Source organism: Zootoca vivipara, chromosome 4 (assembly GCF_963506605.1).
Source record: "Zootoca vivipara chromosome 4, rZooViv1.1, whole genome shotgun sequence".
Lineage (NCBI taxonomy): Eukaryota > Metazoa > Chordata > Lepidosauria > Squamata > Lacertidae > Zootoca > Zootoca vivipara.
In genome coordinates this window covers 14,400,515-14,420,802 of record NC_083279.1, presented here as the reverse complement: position 1 = coordinate 14,420,802, position 20,288 = coordinate 14,400,515, and positions in this window count along the sequence as shown.

Genomic DNA, 20,288 nt, shown 5'->3' with positions numbered 1-20,288 from the left:
ATGGACCCGCCTCTTGGGTCTGCTTTGTGCTGAGCTATTCTTTGAAATCTGTGAGACACTCAAATCCTCTTGAATATTTGAAACCAGATGCATCATGTGTAGGAACAGATGCTTTGAGGGTCACAAGCAAGATGTGATAGAGAAGCACATAATCATAGCTGATGAAGGAGGAGGATTTCCAAATTTTGCTTTTCCAATCCTATCAATTCTTAAGGAAATCAGCCCTGAGTGCTCCCTGGAAGGACAGATCGTGAAGCTGAGGCTCCAATACTTTGGCCACCTCATGAGAAGAGAAGAATCCTTGGAAAAGACTCTGATGTTGGGAAAGATTGAGGGCACTAGGAGAAGGGGACGACAGAGGACGAGATGGTTGGACAGTGTTCTCGAAGCTACGAACATGAGTTTGACCAAACTACGGGAGGCAGTGCAAGACAGGAGTGCCTGGCGTGCTATGGTCCATGGGGTCACGAAGAGTCGGACACGACTAAACGACTAAACAACAACAACAACAAATTTCTGGAGATTCACTGGTTTTTAAAACAAAATTGAATCTGAGCTTCTTTCTGCATGATACGTTATCATGAACAACTAGAGTGAGGCAACAGAGGCAACTACCATGAACAGAGGTGCAAATAATGAATGATACATTGACTTGGGTGGAGGGGACTTAAAAGCATGTTGTTTTCTTTGCAACAGAGTAATTAGGCATACTTCCAAGATACTATCTGAAAATCAAATACCATTTCATCCAGTGGTTTGGAAAGGCAAAATGGCATCATTTCAGCTTCTACTTGATCCCATACTCACAACATAATTCAGTGAAAGCTTTCAACCGCTGCAAATAACATCCAACCTCTGCATAGCACTTATGAGGGAAGCGAATGTTGGAGAAATGTGCCACTGGACAATAGCAATCATCATGTTTTCTGCATGACAGATCTTGCATGCACAGGAGCAGTCTACCTGTGATTTGTTTTCAGCAATGCCGTTTAAAGTCCATCACCATTCTTAATTTGCTCTAGTGCCGTTTCCTAATAAGTTGGCTAGAGAGTCGAATTGCAAAATGATTACATAATTACAAAATGACTAATTTTACAGTGTTGCTGTTGAGAAAATCCATATTGGAGTGGTGTGTGTTTAATTCTCCAAGCAACTCAGTATATTATTACATTTTTGACTGGATAGGAGACTGATTGGTGGAATGGAATGGAATGCAATGCACGCTCACGATGCAAACATTTCTCATATATTTTATGTGATTTTTAAACCCTTAGGGAGATTTTGTCCTTTTGTTTTCTCTGTGCTTCCCATCTCCTGGGCAGTGCGAGAAGGATATAGATATTAGCATGTGAAACCCATCCATCAACCATCTCCAACAATGCAATGGCACAGATAAATGTTTCCCTGTGTTCGCCATCCGTGGGGAAATGAAGTCTCTATTAAGTGACTCACTCTCTGGGATGCCTGGTGTTCCCTGACAAGACTGTGATACAGGTCAGATTCACTGCATTCATCACTCAGTGTAAATCCATTTAATTCACTAGCCATACTTCAAGGATATTTTTGCACCCCCAGTGTGAGCCTAAAACAACACCTTTCTGTCTTGTAGAATAAAAGCAAACTATATTTGGGTTTCAGATGTCTTTTATAAAAAGGGGGGGGGGACTCCACACATTTCTGAACATGACATTGGTTTATGATAGGACAGAAGGTGAGTGTCCTTAATTCACCTCTGATAATGTCTATATGAAACACTGTATTCCCTTTGGTGGTATTCTTCTATTGAACTATTCACCTGGCCAACATTTTTTTTTAAAGATCCAAATCTATAAGGTGGATTTGGGTGGAGTGGGTAGGCAGTAGTAAAACCAGCAGAATGAAATACCTATCACTTTTTCCCTCTCAGATAAATGCACTTTAATTTCTCAGGGCAGGATTTTTTTCCCCATTAAGAGTTGGCGACAGAAATCTCTTCAAGATGGCAGGCTTTCATAATTGATTAAGAAAGACATTTGAAAATTTGCCAAAGTCCATTTTAATGATATTCCAAATCATTAGTGATCTGCTAAAAATAATGCATGCTTTATAAGTAAATGATGATGATGATTTTGATTTTATTATTAATGTGTTGTTGTTGTTGTTGTTGTTGTTGTTGTTGTTGTTGTTGTTGTTGTTGTTGTTGTTGTTAATATGCCCATAGCTGCCAAGTTATCCCCTTTTTTAAGGGAAATTCCCTTATGCTGAATAGGCTTCCTCGTGAGAAAAGGGAAAACTTGGCAGCTATGAATATGCCATTCATCTGACTGGGTAGCCCCAGCCACTCTGGTCAGCTCCCAGCAAATTAAAACATCATGTTATTTTGGGGGGCTGCCTGTCCAAAGCCCTTTCCAATTTCATTTCAACCAACAAGTTTGCCTTCAACAATGAGAAGGGAGTGCAACCTCCTTACCTGTTCGCCCCACTCCCCACCTGGGAGTGTGAAGTGGTGCAGAGCAGCAAATAACAATGATAATCAATATTAATTTTATTATTTGTACTCCACCCATCTGACTGGGTTGGCCCAGCCACTCTGGCTAGCTTCCAGCATATACAAAAATATAATAAAAAACATTAAACATTAAAAACTTCCCTATACAGGGCTGCCTTCAGATGCCTTCTAAAAAGATGTTTATTTCCTTGACATGTGGCCTGAGGGCATTCCACAGGGTGGGCGCCACTACCGAGAAGGCCCTCTGCCTGGTTACCTGTAACCTCAGTTCTCGCAATGACGGAACCAGAAGGCTCTCAGAGCTGGCCCTCAGTGTCTGGGCTGACCAATGGTGTGTGTGTGTGTGTGTGTGTGTAGATGCCTCTTCATGTATACAAGGCTGAATTATTGTTATCAGGTATACAGGCCTAGGGAAGTCCCCCTGAAATGGAAAGTAACAATGTGAAGGATTGTGTGTGTGTGTGTGTGTGTGTGTGTGTGTGTGTGTTTTGTTTGTTATTTTATAAAATATATTTTTAAAAAAATATTTTGAAAAAATATTCCGAGTGTTGTGTGTGGCAATTTGCGTCTCCCGAAACTTTATTGATTGGCCAAGGTTTGCAAACCCCCAAGTGCACCTCTGGAACAACTCTTCATTTAGGTTTGCAAGAGATACAGCCTTAGTAGTTGAGAGCCAGTTAACATTTTGCAATTTTGAGGAAAAGGAAAAGTCAGCATGAATAGAACTGATAGAAACATTTTCACTCAGTTTGCATGACTTCTCAAGCTTAAATAATAGAAGAGGCTTTATTTATCCGAAGTGGTGATTTTTCTCAAATACATTAGCTGCTGCGGTCACGCCTTCAAGGTTCATTAAACACTATTCATCAAACATTTAAAACCAGGACTCTCCAATAAAGCTGAAATAAGAGAATGTGACAATCAGTAATTAAAAAGAAAATGGAAAGAAGAGTATTTCCAAAAGCCTGAGTAGCCATCTGATGACACCAGCAAGTCAAAATAGATGATCTGATCTTTGTAATGCAGACTTGATATGATGGTGGTGGGTGCCTGTTTCTGTTTCGCGATTCCACTTTATAAAGCATGGGACCTGAATTTATTTTAATAAGAAAATCCTTCCCTCTTGTTATATAATCCCACCTACACTTGTTGGTTCCAACCACTTTTGTTTCTTTCTTTTTGAAATTGTTTTTATTTGGTTTTACAAATACAAAATTATAAACAACGAATTGGGGGGAAATATCCATATAGAGAGATTCCTTTGAATCTACGGACGTCCTCCCACCCCCTCCATTGGGTCCCATTTTAAACATTTATTACTACATCTTCTTCCACACTTTTTATATCAAACCATATTATCCATGGTAATTGTTACACTACAAGTGAAATAAAAATCCTGCTAATCTTTCCATCTGCTTACAGTGGTCTCCTAAATAAATAATCATTTCTCCCATTCTTTTATAAAGTTTTTGTCCTCTTGATTTCTGAGTTTTCCAGTCAGTTTTGCCATCTTGGCATAGTCCATCAGCTTGGTTTGCCACTCCTCTCTGCCTTATTTCCATCATTGGGCTAGTAGCATCCAGGCAATTGTTGTTCCATACATAAAAAGTCTTTTCTGTTCTTTTGGGATTTTAGTACCTGTAATTCCTACTAGGAAAAGCTTCTGGTTTCTTAACAATGGCTATTTTAAGCATTTTCATTATATATCATATCCCAGGCAGTTTTTATTAGCTTACAAGTCCACCACATATGAAAAAAGGCATCTTCCTTTTCTTCCAAACACTTTTCTCCATTTCTTCTGGTCGTTCTAAGGCAGGAGTGGAGAGCCTGGAGGGGGGGTGGGGGGTCACATATGAACCTGGGTGTAACATCATGGAGGTGGTGGTGGGAGCCCCCAGGAAGAGCAAAGAAGACAGAAGAGGCAAAGGTGGAAAGTTGACATAGAAAAAATGGCGGGATGGGGAGGAATCCTCTGCAAGTAAGCGGTTCGACATCTGGCAATATCTTCTCCATCCCAGCAGCCGATTGAGGTGGAGGGAGACAAAGAAAGAGAAGGAGTGTGTGAGAAAGAGAGTACAAGGAGAAAATAGAATGGAAAAATCAAAATTGGAAACAGAATTGCTAGAGCCAAAGGTTAATAATAATAATAATAATAATAATAATAATAATAATAATAATAATAATTTATTATTTATACCCCGCCCATCCGGCCGGGTTCCCCCAGCCACTCTGGGCGGCTTCCAAAAAAACAAATTCTAAACTACAGAAATCCATCAAACATTAAAAGCTTCCCTAAACAGGGCTGCCTTGAGATGCCTTCTAAAGGTCTGGTAATTGTTCTCTTTGACCTCTAGTGGGAGGGCATTCCACAGGGTGGGTGCCACTACCGAGAAGGCCCTCTGCCTGGTTCCCTGTAACTTGGCTTCTCGTAATGAGGGAACCGCCAGAAGGCCCTCGGAGCTGGACCTCAGTGTCCGGGCAGAACGATGGGGGTGGAGACGCTCCTTCAGGTATACCGGACCGAGGCCGTTTAGGGCTTTAAAGGTCAACACCAACACTTTGAATTGTGCTCGAAAACGTACTGGGAGCCAATGTAGGTCTTTCAGGACCGGTGTTATGTGATCTCGGCGGCCGCTCCCAGTCACCAGTCTAGCTGCCGCATTCTGGATTAGTTGTAGTTTCCGGGTCACCTTCAAAGGTAGCCCCACGTAGAGCGCATTGCAGTAGTCCAAGCGAGAGATAACTAGAGCATGCACCACTATGGAGAGACAGTCAGTGGGCAGGTAGGGACTCAGCCTGCGTACCAGATGGAGCTGATAAACAGCTGCCCTGGACACGGAGTTGACCTGTGCCTCCATGGACAGCTGTGAGTCTAAAATGACTCCCAGGCTGCGCACCTGGTCTTTCAGGGGCACAGTTACCCCATTCAGGACCAGGGAGTCCTCCACACCCGCCCGCCTCCTGTCCCCCACAAACAGTACTTCTGTCTTGTCAGGATTCAATCTCAATCTGTTAGCCGCCATCCATCCTCCAACCGCCTCCAAGCACTCACACAGGACCTTCACCGCCTTCACTGGTTCTGATTTAAAAGAGAGGTAGAGCTGGGTATCATCAGCATACTGATGGACACCCAGCCCAAACCCCCTGATGATCTCTCCCAGCGGCTGCATATAGATGTTAAAAAGCATGGGGGAGAGGACAGAACCCTGAGGCACCCCACAAGTGAGAGCCCAAGGGTCTGAACACTCATCCCCCACCGCCACTTTCTGAACACGGCCCAGGAGGAAGGAGCGGAACCACTGCATGACAGTGCCCCCAGCTCCCAAGCCCTCTAGATGGTCCAGAAGGATGTTATGGTCGATGGTGTCAAAAGCCGCTGAGAGATCCAGCAGAACAAGGAAACAGCTCTTACCTTTGTCCCTAGCCCGCCGGAGATCATCGACCAGTGCGACCAAGGCAGTTTCAGTCCCATGATGAGGCCTGAATCCTGACTGGAAGGGATCCAAATGGTCCGCTTCTTCCAGGCGTGCCTGGAGTTGTTCCGCAACCACTCGCTCAATCACCTTGCCCAAGAATGGAAGATTTGAGACTGGGCGATAGTTGGCCATATTGGCCGGATCTAAAGATGGTTTTTTGCGAAGCGGTTTAATAACCGCCTCTTTCAGCGGGTCTGGGAAGGCTCCCTCATGGAGAGAAGCATTTACCAACCCGCGAAGCCCTTCGCCCAGCCCTTCCTGGCTAGCTTTTATAAGCCAGGATGGGCAAGGATCAAGGAGACAGGTGGTTGGTTTCATTCGTCTAAGCAGCCTGTCCACATCCTTGGAGGTAACAGATTGAAATTGATCCCACAAAACTTGACTAGACAGGACTCTAGCACTCCCCCGCCCCGGCCCTGCTCCCACAGTGGAGTCTACCTCTTCCCGAATCTGAGCGACTTTATCTGCAAAAAAACTTTGCAAAATCATTGCAGGAGATCATGTGGCCCGTACTGGGCCCGGATGGAGCAGGTGGTTCCACTAAATTGCGAACCACCTGGAAGAGTCTCCTGCTGCTGTTTTCTGCAGATGCGATGGAGACGGTGAAGAAGGTCCTCTTCGCCGTCGCCATTGCCACTTGGTAGGCTCGAAGTTGAGCTCTAGCCCGTGTCCGGTCTGATTCAAAATGAGTTTTCCGCCACCGGCGCTCTAGCCGTCTCAACGACTGTTTCATTGCCCTCAGCGCCGGGGAAAACCACGGGGCTGTCCGGGCTCCATGCAATCTGAGAGGGCGCTTCGGAGCCAGACAGTCAATAGCGCTGGTTAACTCCGCATTCCAGCGGGCCACCAGGGAATCAGCTGAAAGGCCATCGACATGGGATAAAACATCCCCTACCACTCTTTGGAAGCCAATTGGATCCATTAAGTAGCGGGGGCGGACCATCCGAATCGGTCCCACCTCCCTGCAGAGGGGAAGGGTTGCGGAGAAGTCCAGTTGCACCAGAAAGTGATCTGACCATGGCACTTCTTTTGTTTCGCTTTTACTTAATGTCAGATCACCAACATCCATAGAGGTAAACACCAAGTCCAAGGCATGTCCGCGGCTATGAGTTGGGCCAGACTTATTCAGGGACAGCCCCATGGTGGCCATGCTTTCCACGAAGTCCCGAGCGGCTCCTTGTAAGGTCGTGTCGGCATGGATGTTAAAATCCCCTAAGACAGCCAAGCTAGGTGTCTCCAGGAGCACATCCGACACGACCTGAAGCAGCTCGGGCAGGGAATCCTTGGTGCAGCGGGGAGGTCGGTACACCAAAAGGAATCCTGTACTGCCTCTATTGCCCAACTTCCAGAACATGCACTCAGAGAACTGGGTCTTCCCAATAGGACGCCTGGTGCAAACTAATGACTTCCTAAAAATCACTGCAACCCCCCCTCCCCGCCCAGATGGCCTGGGTTGCTGTGCATAAGAGAAACCTGGTGGGCAAGCAGCGCCAAGAACGGGCCCATCGGCTTCCTCCAACCAGGTCTCTGTCACACATGCCAGGTCAAATCCTCCATCCACAATCAGGTCGTGAATGGCGGTGGTCTTATTTATCATCGACCTGGCATTGCACAGCAGCACCTTCAGGTCATGTGGGTATCCCTTGCCTATTCCAATATCCGTCCGGTCAGGACCAGACCTGGAGGCAGGGATAGTCCTCAGACAATGACTAAGTCTGCCTCCTCGGTAATGACATGGTCTGGTCTTAGCGTAACTCCTCCTCCTACCCGTGACCACTGAGATCGGTTGTTCCAGTGCACACCCCCCTGTGGAATCTGCCCCAGTCATTTTGCTTGGCAGAATCTTTCAAGGGTGTATAATCTTTTGTTGGAGTGGCATACGAAAGATGAACAAACAAAATCGGTTATGATTGACTGGGCAAAAGATATAGGGCACAATATTATGATGGGAGACTGGGAAAGGTTGTGGAAAAGTAATATGAAATTTACTGCATGTAATATGTTAAAAGAGAATATGTTACCCCAGTGAAATTAGCTAAGATTTACCACAAAAAGCATAATAAATGTTGGAAATGTAAAGAAGCGGAGGGAACCTTTTACCATATGTGGTAGATTTGCCCCCAAGTGAAGAGCTTCTGGGATAAGATTTATAATGAGTTGAAGAAAGTGTTTAAAAACACGTTCGTTAGGAACCCAGAAGCTTTCTTACTTGGTATCACAAGAAAAAGAATTGCCCAAGAAAGATATTAACTTTTTTCTGTATGCAACAACAGCAGCTAGAATTGTGCTAGCAAGGAATTGGAAATCAGAAGATATCCCCACGATTGATGATTGGCAGATGAAGCTGATAGAATTCATGGAACTGTCTGAACTGACTGGGAGAATCCGGGACCGGAGTGAGGAGTTGGTGGAAGAAGATTGGAAGAAGTTTAAAATTTATTTGGAGAATAATTATAAAATTATAAAATAATTATTAAAGGGGGTGGAAGTAAAAAGAGGCTGTAGAAGCAATTTAGATTTTATGAGAAGGATGTAAGATAATATGAAAAATAGTTTTTATGTTTTCTAGTTTTCCAGATTTAGAAGGTATAATGAAGTAAAGAAATTTAGAGATGTAAAGGGAATTAGAATAATGATTTATAATGTGTAATTTAAGAAAGAATGGTATAAAGATTTAGAAGTGCTTAATAAGTAATAAAAATAGAAACGTGGAAGGGGGGATAGAGGAAGTCGAAGGAGTCAAGAATTGGCAAATGGGCAATGTAATTGTCATGTAAATGAGATTTTATGGTTAACTACGCTCAAAGGAGCCAATGTATTCGATTTATATGTTACTTGCTTTTTTTCTGTTTTTATTTTACTCTGTTCTTTTTTCTATGTTGTTAAAAGTTAAAATTAATAAAATATTACTGGGTGGGGGAAAGAAAATAGAATTTTTGACATAATGTGGTGGGGTCTGGGAATCAAGAGATTTGTCACCTGCCATTCTACATGCTGGCAATGTACAAAACTGCTGAGGAGTGTGATTAGTCTCACCAAATGCTCTTGAAACTCCCATATATATTTTGCCTTCTTGTTTATACTGTGAGGAAAGGGAGCCCAATGTACTTCATGGCATTCAAGACCATGGCTCAGAGGGAGAGCTTGCCAAGTGTAATTTGGCAGTCAAAAGGATGAGGTATCGACTGATGGGAAGCTCCTAGCCTTGAGACCTTGAGGAGCTGTTGCCATATGACACTGGATGAACTGCACAAATAGTCTGAGCTTCTGTAAGACAGCTTCCTACAAACCATGGTCCTCCAGATGTTGTTGGACTCCATTTCCCATCAGCCTCAGCAAGCAGTGGCCAGTAGTCAGGAATGATGGAAGCTGGGCTCCAGCAACATCCAGAAAACTTCAGGTTCCTCCTGCCCTTTATAAACACCTGCTTGAGGTAAGTCATGCTCCAACACAAAGAAACAAATAGCAGCTTTACATTGAATAGACTGATTGTCTTGGAAAGTTCCAAGCTGTAATCTTCACTGTTCTGAATTCATTTTTATACAGGAATGGCTGCTGAATGATCCAGATTTTCCTGGATCCACTCATTGAAAAATCAGACCAGCTCATTGAAAAATATTCTTTGGTGATGTGAATAGCATTCTGAAAATAAAAAATCATGGCCTAAGGTATTTGAATGTGCTGGCTGGTTGAGAGAATCTACATTTATGATTCCTTAAGATGTTGGTAGTGGTGAAATTCCTGCTCTCCAGTGCCTGACAGATTTATGTGTATCTCAGAAATTCATTATATCCAGTCAAAATATCTTCTGTTGTTCTTTGTGGATAGACTGGCTATCAGTCTGAAAGGTCGAAGGTTGGCAGTGTTACCACATAAGCGCAGCAAATTGTAGCTAGAAAAATGCTGTACCTGATGCAAAGTATAGAGCTGCCTTGTCTGCAAAATGCAACATGGAATATTGATATGGCCCCAAATGGTCTCAATTCAGTGAAGAATAAACTAAGAAACCTGAAACTGAGAGCCAATCTAACCCTGCTGAAGAGTCAAAATTGCATGGAAATAAATGGTCTGGGCAATACAATTGTATGTACTCTCACATGGAACATAGAGAAAAATGCATGTGTATAAATATGGTTTTATTTATTCATGCCATTTCCAAGTTGCTCTTCTTCGTAGATTATCCCACTTTTGACTGGGCCACAAGCCATTATGTCAGCTATGAATGGCAAATATATTTGGTAGGCAGAATACGTTTTCATTTTATTGTCTGGAAAATTGCTGAAGAGGCTGCGTGTAGAGGACATTTTATTCTAGAATATTTTATTCTACAGTGGTACCTTGGTTTATGAACACAATTGGTTCCGGAAGTCTGTTCATAAACTGAAGCGTTCATAAACTGAAGCGAACTTTCCCATTGAAAGTAATGGAAAGTGGATTAATCTGTTCCAGACGGTCCGCTGAGTACTTAAACTGAAGCGTTCATAAACTGAAGCGAACTTTCCCATTGAAAGTAATGGAAAGTGGATTAATCTGTTCCAGACGGGTCCGCGGAGTACTCAACCTGAAGCGTACTTAACCCAAAGCACGGGTGTAATTGGTTCCGGAAGTCTGTTCATAAACTGAAGTGTTCATAAACTGAAGCGAACTTTCCCATTGAAAGTAATGGAAAGTGAATTAATCCGTTCCAGATGGTTCCGCAGCGTTCGTAAACCGAAAACTCGTAAACCGAGGTGTTCGTAAACCGAGGTTCCACTGTACTTGCTTTTTCTATATGGTTCACACACTAACTCGATCTATTGCATTTTTTTTTTTTTGCCCCTGAAAAGTGCTTCTTCAGAAACAGGTTTCATTCCAAAAATAAAAGCTCATTTCAGATTGATTTTCCAAAACGGATTCTTGAAAACAGATGAAAGCCAGGAGGGATATAGCCACACCTCCTGGTGTGAGGAGACATCGTGAGGAGGCTTATTGCAAGACTGCAATCCAAACTTCCTTCTTCATTCACCTTGAGCATGTGTAGAAAGGAAAAAAGTGTGGAAAACTTAATTGGGGGAAGGAGGGTTAAAGATAAACCATGTAACCCCACCCAGTTAAGCAAATTTTATTTAATTGACATGTGTACTAATGAAAGTTTAAAATGGAAAAATGGCTAAATATGGATCACTAATATTGGGTTTCTCCCAGTGTTTTCACAGACTCTGAGTCTTGCTGAGTTGACTAGCATATATATATATATATATATATATATATATATATATAGTGGCGAGATACACCGGTAAAGGGTCCCCGGGCGTTTGACGGTCTATTGACCCAATACCTCCCTCGCCTATTTCTTATCCTTGCTGCCACCAACCAGTAAATCTGTGTACTGGTACACAATTGATTTGAACCCAGTCAGATGAACAGTGAACAAAACAATTAAGTTTATTTAATGTGAAGATCTTACAAGCATATCAATTCTTATTGGTTTCTCAAATATGTTTACTTTAAACTTAACCTTTCGTCTTAGTTCCCCCCTTGTCCTCCCTGACTGAAGTTCTCTTCTTACAGATTCTGCACCACCGCTCACCTCACTAGCTTCTCTAACCCTCTATTTCAAAATCCTCTCCACCTCTCTCATCAAATCCCCTCAACTCCTTTATCTCCCCCTCCTGTCTGCCTGCTTCTCCTTATATACCCCTGCTTCTGCCTGGAGAGCTCCCATTGGCCATTTACCTCCCTTGCAACTTAACTCTTTCTAGACCCCTAGAGGTGAAACACCATATGTGTGTGTATATATGTATGTATGTATGTATGTATGTATGTATGTATGTATGTATGTATATATATATATATATACATACATACACACACACACACAACAATGTTTTTCAATGGATTTGTCTGGAAAATGCACATTTTAAAATACATTTTTTTTGTTTGCACTTGATATCCCCAAAAACTACATTGCAAAATCTGGTGGAAGTGTGCGATCTTACTTGGCCCCTTCAACAGGCGACCAACCGAGCTCCATAGCAAAGTCAAGCCTCACATTAGGGAGGGAGGGAGACCGCAGGCAATTTAAATAGCCCAAGCCATGCCCCCAAACTGACCGCATTGGTCGGTCCAAGGGATGATGCGGCCGAGGACTGCAATGGTGCCGGGGCTATCCTGCCCCGTGCACGTGGGTCTGGCTTGTGCTTTAATGGTTAAGGACATAGGAAGGAGGGGAAGCTGAAAAAGTTACTATGCCCAGATCATGGATCCATAATGATCCATAATGAATTGGGGGGGATGATTAAAAGTACTCCCCCCCCCAAAAAAAAGTCCTTTCTGTTGGGGATAATTCAGAATGAAATTCCCAGGTGTCAAAAAAGGCTATTTATGTATGCTACTACTGCGACCATGTTTTGTTAGCCCAAAAATGGAAAACCAAAGAATAATGGCAACTTAAGTTGATAGAATAGGGACCCAGGTGGCGCTGTGGTTAAACCACTGAGCCTAGGGCTTGCTGATCAGAAGGTCAGCGGTTCGAATCCCTGTGACGGGGTGAGCTCCCATTGCTTGGTCCCAGCTCCTGCCAACCTAGCAGTTCGAAAGCACGTCAAAATGCAAGTAGATAAATAGGAACCGCTACAGCGGGAAGGTAAACGGTGTTTCCATGTGCTGCTCTGGTTCTCCAGAAGCAGCTTTGTCATGCTGGCCACATGACCTGGAAGCTATACGCTGGCTCCCTCGGCCAATAATGCGAGATGAGCGTGCAACCCCAGAGTCGGTCACGACTGGACCTAATGGTCAGGGGTCCCTTTACCTTTACCTTTTTAAGTTGATAGAATATGCACAACTTGTAGACTTGACGTATACAATAAGAGAACAAGAAGAACATACCTTTAGAGAAGATTGGAAAACGTTTATTGAATATATGGGAAATCTTTGTGTACAGCTGAAAATGCTGGCAGCATTAAGATAAATCCAACAGTGATAAATAATGGAATACTGGGATACTGAATGTGGTATACTTTTTGTAAAATATGCAGGGATTTATGTTATGTAAAATGAACGACGGAAAGAGAAGAAGGGAAGATTTTGGTATTTTAAGGATGTAAAATGAGTACCATATTTTAAATTGCAAAACAGAAAATTTAATAATAATTATACACACACACACAAAATGCCTTGTGATTTATCTAGCTTCTTGCTTATAAATGTGTAAATGCTTGTGTGTTTGTCTGTTTTTCCACATTTGGGGTGCCATCATGCAGCTACTGGTTGTCCAGGATGAACCCAGACAGTATTGAACCACAATATTTCCCAAACACTTTGTTGTGCACATATAGTGGATAACCCATGCACAAAAATCTGTTTCAACACATAGATCACCCCATTTCTGTACACAGTCATCCTGACTTAGAATTGAGATTTGGTGTGCTTCATTATAATAATCATTTAGGTTGGACATTCATATTGTGTGTTCCATTTTGATTTTTGTTGCTGCTGCTGCTGAGCACAACACCACAATCATGTCAGCCTCGCACTATTTGATTCCAGGTTCCTCTTAATTTTCTTATTTCTTTTTTTTTTTAAAAATGCATTTTAGCCATAGTTCACACTTGCTGAATGATAATTTGAATTTCCTTTACTCCATGAAGGGCAAAACAGCTATCACAATAGGAAACATAATAACACATTCCTGCTTGTAGTGATAATAACAGCAAATCCGCTTATATTCGTGGGGTGGGAATGATATGTATCTGTGGTTTGAAAAATAAGTTAATTTTCTGCAAAGTTCCCCCCTCTTTCTTTATAATTACAAAGCTGATATATATCTTCCCTTCATTTAATTTATGGAACTCTATTTGCTTAGAAACATGTTATGTATAGCTTTTCATAGAATCTGTGCTGTAGACATTTAAGAACATACCCAGGTGTCTCCAAGGATTCACAGATTGCAAATAGGATTGTTCTACTCTTTATACTTTGTGTTTGAATTTCATTTCAATTCTCAGCGCTTAGTGAGATCTAGCCTTCTCAGAGGCTTTTGACTGAATGAATGCAGGTTGTCTGAAACTAAGTTAAAACAGTAGACATTTGGGGTTTTTTTATATTTAGGGAGTGTACTTCAGAATAGAACAGACTAGGCACAGCAGATGGATAATAATGCAAAATTGTGATGGAAAATCATGATGGGAATAAGGGGGAGGATATTTTCATCTAAGCCACAAAAAATGAACTCCATTTCTATGAATGGTAGCTACACAGTAGTAATAAATTATTTCTTTGTGAGCTAGAATAGAAGTGTTAGCAAACAGACCTTTCACATGAAAACAATTATTGAGGCCCCAATCCAGAGTAATTGTTTGTAGTTAAGGCTGCAATTCTATATGAATTTGCCTGGGTGTAAATCCCACTGAAGTCAATGGAACTTACTTCTGGCTAGACATATATAGGATTCCACTGTAAATCCCTTTGATGAGAGAATTGATCATTCACCAATCTCATGGATTCCATTGGGACAAAGACTTACTTATGTTACAATGAAGCTCTGGATTATAAACATATCAGCTTTGTAGCCAGCAAACCATAAATGAATAAAACAGCAATCAGAACATTGAATAACACTTTGGTACCAAAATCATTAATTTGTTTTTATTACTTTTCCATTCCATAGATGTGTGCTCAGAAATCATTTTAAACTTAGTTTTATGTGGCTGACGTCAAATCAAGTCATACAAAGAGATGACTCATTGAAATCAATGTATTTAGGTTTGTCTGTGGGTCTATGAATAATATTAAATGTCACCCTTTGTATTCAGAAATTTATTGTATTTTCCAACGTATAAGACAACTTTTTAACCCAGGAAAATCTTCTCAAAAGTTGGGGGTTGTCTTATACACCGGGTCGTCTTATACGCAGCCGCAGAAGCGATTTCTGGCGCTGCAGACATTTTGGAAATGGGCAGCGCAGTGCCGGAAATCACTTCTGCGCATTTCCAGACGCAATTTTCAGCTTCCGGACATGCGCAGAAGCATTTTTCGGTGATGCGGACATTTTGGAAATGGGCAGCGCAGTGCCGGAAATTGCTTCTGCGCATGTCCAGACATGATTGTTGGCTTCCAGACATGCGCAGAAGCAATTTCTGGCACTGCGGACATTTTTGATATGGCCAGCGCGGCTATGTCCGGCCCACGGACGGTCGTAGGAAGCGGGGTATTCTTATACAGGGAGTATATCCCAAACTCTATATTTTAACTGGAAAAGTTGGGGGTCGTCTTATACACCCAGTCGTCTTATATGCCAGAAAATATGGCAGCTCCAGAAGAACTCTGGTTTTAACCATGATGAGTTTTGCTATGGTAAACCGTTCTGGTGATACGGAAACCCCAAATCTGGAGGATAAATTTGGCAGAAGATGTTTTATAAGCAGCTGTAATCCAAATATAGATGAGTACCTCAAGGTTGATGCTGGGGATTTATTTATTTTTTATCAATGTGCCTCTGCAGATGAGAAATGTCATGAGGAAGGGAGACTGATGAACCAAAACTGAAAGCCATGAGGAACTGCATGTATTGTTTTGCATATAGGTTATTAAGGCATCCCCTGCACTTTGAGGGAGAAAAACACACATCAGATAAACCAGAAATCCAAAATGCCGGGAGAAAGCTCATGTCTTGTTTTGTCATCCAAATATTATAGCTCAGCTATAATATAAGGTGAGGTGTCCAGCAACTTTTGTCCTAGGTTCACTATAGCACACTCTCTGCCATAGGAACCTTTGAGACCACCAGGTAGTATTTAGGGAAGCTTTTAATGTTTAATAGATTGTTGTATTTTTATGTTTTGTTGGAAGCCACCCAGAGTGGCTGGGGAAACCCGGCCAAATGGACGGGGTATAAATAATAAATTGTTGTTGTTGTTGTTATTATTATTATTCAGGGTCTTATATGAAGACCGTATGTACCTCAACCACAAAATAATAATAATAATAATAATAATAATAATAATAATAATAATAATTTTATTATTTATAACAAATAATTTTATTATTTACACCCCTCCCATCTGGCTGGGTTTCCCCAGCCGCTCTGGGTGGCTTACAAAACATAAAAATGGTAAAACATTAGGCATTAAAAAATCACCCGATACAGGGTTGCCTTCAGACGTCTTCTAAAAGTCAGATAGTTGTTTATTTCCTTGACATCAGATAGTTGTTTATTTCCTTGACATTCCACAAGGCAGGCATCACTACCTAGAAGGCCCTTCTCTGCCTGGTTCCCTTTAACCTGAACAGCAAATTTTCAACCAGCGAATCCTGGAAAGTCCTAGTCTATGCTTTTGTTCTATTCAGTGGTCTGCCTACTTTAATAATTTTTTTAAAAAATAGTACTATAAATCTGTACCTAGAAATTCCTGAATAATAAGATATTATTGTACTGAGGAATTAATCAATAAGCAACATTTTCTCCAGAGACACAGGCCAAACTGATGTTGGGAAGCCATGCACTTGAGGTCATTCCTTAATCCTGACAACCTGGTTTTGGATGCTAATGAGAATTGCCGTTTTATTAAGTGCCAATTGGCAGGGACCTGTTGACTTCCTTTCCTCTGGAGCATTGAGAAAGGATCATTAGAATAGGAGTGTTTGGCCATGAAAACAGTATCTACACTTTATAGACTACCTTAAAGGTAAAGGTACCCTTGACCGTTACGTCCAGTCGTGGACGACTCTGGGGTTGCGGTGCTCATCTTGCTCTATAGGCCAAGGGAGCCAATGTTTGCCTGCAGACAGCTTCCGGGTCATGTGGCCAGCATGACTAAGCCACTTCTGGTGAACCAGAGCAGAACATGGAAACCCCGTTTACCTTCCCGGCGGAATAGTACCTATTTATCTACTTGCACTTTTTGACATGCTTTCGAACTGCTAGGTTGGCAGGAGCTGGGACCGAGCAACGGGAGCTCACCCCATTGTGGGGATTAGAATCGCCGACCTTCTGATCAGCAAGCCCTAGGCTCTGTGGTTTAGACCACAGTACCACCCCCGTCCCCTATACATTAACTTCCTTCAGCAAAATTCAAAGCAGGAGGAATATTCTAAGGACAAAGCGGGTTCTCCATCACGGAGAGCACGTGTTGCGGTGGGGGCCAGAGCAAACCACCCTGAATTGTTGGGTAGGGGCTAATGAGTTGGCCACTGTTCTGATTGGCGCTGGGCTGTAGTTGGGGAAAAATGCATGTTGCAATTTTGCTGTTCAGCCATTGGGGTATAAAAGGGCAAGCACGAGGTTTCTGTTTCTCTTTGGCTGCGTTTTCAGGATCACCCACCCTCCCTCCCTGTTTCTAGGCCTCTGTGTTGACCTTGCTGTACCTCTCATGGGGGTCACCTGTTTTCAGGGGCCTGGTAGGAATTTTTCCCATTTGGCTGATTGGCTGGTGCCATCTGATTTTTGCCTACTGCATAGCAAATAGTCACAACTTGTAAGGTTGGCCGTTAGGCAATGGTTATTGTGGTTGTATTAGGGGTCTTGTTGGTTGTGTTTGGCCCAAAAGTTAATGCCTGAGTTGGGGGAATTCAGGTCAGGAATGCAGGGGCTCGATGCATAGTCCTTAACCCCTGGCGGGGGCTGGGGCCACACGAGAGCCCCTGGGAGCCTGAGGGGAGAGGGGAGAGCCTAACGCAACCTGACCCCCTGTCTCTCCCTGTAGTGTTTCCCCTGTTGACAATGCTGGTTTAGTTCTGTCCTTAGGGGACAGTTGGAGTATCAATGCCTGAGTGATGGGGTAATTCCGGTCAGGACGGCAGGGGCTCAATGTGATGTCCGTAACCCCTGGTCAGGGGCCAGGGCCACTGGAGAGCCCCTGTGAACCTGAGGGGAGAGGGGAGGGATGATGCAACCCGACCCCCTGTCTCTCCCTGTAGGGTTACCCCTGTTGACAAGGCTAGTTTAATTCTGTCCTTAGGGGACAGTTGGAGAACCAATGCCTACGAAACCACTCACATATTTTGTATTTTAATAAAGTTGTGGCCAAATTCATGCCAAAATACCCAAAACTAAAATTCTGTCTCTGTTGTGAATTATTTCTTGAGGGGTGGTTTTGGGGACCTCCACACGCAAATCATATAATAGAATAATGGAAAGCACCATGAGTGCGACTCTTAACTGGACTGGAAGATGGTTTTGAAATTGAAGATGAGAAGGAGGTCTCTATGAAATTGTCTAAGCCCATCTTAAGTGACCATCACTATCTCTTATGGCAGAAAGTTCCATAGTTGAATTATGCACCATGTGAAGATGCAAACATCCACCAATGTGGAGGATTTTCCTTCCGCTAGTTTTGGAGCAGGATGAACACATGATCCACACCTCTAGATATATTGGTTTTGAAGCACCAAAATCACACACCTACTGGTCCACCTTGGGAGCAGGATATTCAGTCTACTGAAGCATTGGAACAGGGATTTCGTTATTCATAGTCTGGGATATATCACATTAAATTTTAGTTTCTGCTTTTTACATGAAAGTGCCTATTAAAGAGAAATTACTCTTCTTGCCTTATCCCCTAGTACATATTAGTCATGAGTAATTTAAAGCACATTTCATTATCCATTCCCTGTGTGAGTATTGCTGCTCTGGAGGCCACGGGGGAAGAAGAATGAAGGTACATCTCTCTGCAGAGGATAACCTCTCATAACAAAAAATCCCACTTAATGATTAACGTTCTCCTTCCTATATGTATATTTTTCCTCTCGGCAATAAATGAGTAATAAATAATATGCACAATTTCAGATTAAATTGCATATCATTGACTAGTTTCTTGTAGTGCTGCAGGGGGTTGTCTCGAATAGATTTTTATTTTTATTATAGGTGTGCCCATGGAGTTCATAAATCATTTTCAATCAGAAGCTGGCATGCCAGCAATATAAAACAGTGATGCTGAATGTGGAAATATATCTGTGTAATCCATGTAGCAGTTAAACGTACAAAAAACTAATAGTGTCATACTTTGATCTAGGAGCAGGGACAGCTGAATATTTTAATTTGGGGCCTGTGACATTTTTCCATGTATGTACAGTGGTACCTCGACTTAACGAAGACGATCCGTTCCGCGGCACTCTTTGTAAGTCGAAGTGTTCGGTTGTCGAAGCGCCTTTTCTGCGCATGCACGAAGTGCGATTTTGCACTTCTGCACATGCGCAAACTGCGCGCGCTGAAAATGCTTCCAGGGTTGTCCACTTCGTAAGTCAAAACCTTCGTAAGTCGAGTCATTCGGATGTCGAGGTACCACTGTATTCATAATTCAGTCCCGTTTCTACAGATTTATCTGCAAATCTGCAGATATGAAGTAATACACACACACACACACACACACACACACACACACACGAGTAATTAAATGTGTATTTTTCTATCAAAATCGATATTTTAACGGGTACTGTATTTTGATACATCTGAACAGCTGAGAGTCATGGCACAACAATAAAAAAGTGTAAAGATTAAATTCCTCAAAATTCCTTACTAAAGGGAGTTAAGGTCCAAATTCTCACTTATCCCAATAATTACTTATTATCTCTCAGTTTGACAGTATACCAACCCAGTGAGAGTATAATGAGATAATCCTGAATGGACTCAGTGGAGGAAATATGGGGAAATTGCCATTAAAAATAATAAAGACAGGATAAAGACAATGACTGTGCTGCCTTCATGAGCCAAGGGGCCTAGGCCAGAGTTTGCATGTCTGAAACCCTTAAAAGCAGCTGCAATATTGTATGGGCAATCTATCCGGAAAATAAATTGTATTTCAAGGAAATAAAAAAATTCCTTCAGTAGCACCTTAAAGACCAACTAAGTTTTTATTTTGGTATGAGCTTTCGTGTGCATGCACACTTCATCGGATACACTTAGTTGGTCTTTAAGGTGCTACTGAAGGATTTTTTTTATTTTGTTTCGACTCAGACCAACACAGCTACCTACTTGTATTTCAAGGAGTTAGTGATCTGAGATGGTTACACTTCCGGCCTCTGTTCCTTAAGTTATTTGATGGCATGAGGAACATCCTTTAAAGTTGGTAGAAAGTGATAGTGTTGGCTACCTTCTTTGATGTTGGACATTGTTTTGAGAAAGTGAGGCATTGGGAGGGGGTGGCTAATGAATAATCTGCATGTAGCCAGTCAGGCAAGCCACATGGGCTAGCTAGCTATAAACCAGATGGTTTGGGGCAAAGTTTTCGAGAAGCTCGTGCACAGACTGATCGGCTGTGGGGCCGTGCAACCTGAAGCTACCTGGGGGAGTCACTTGGTCGCTTCTTGAAGGTTTCCAAGTGGCAGATTGAAGTGCATGCTTGGTGTGT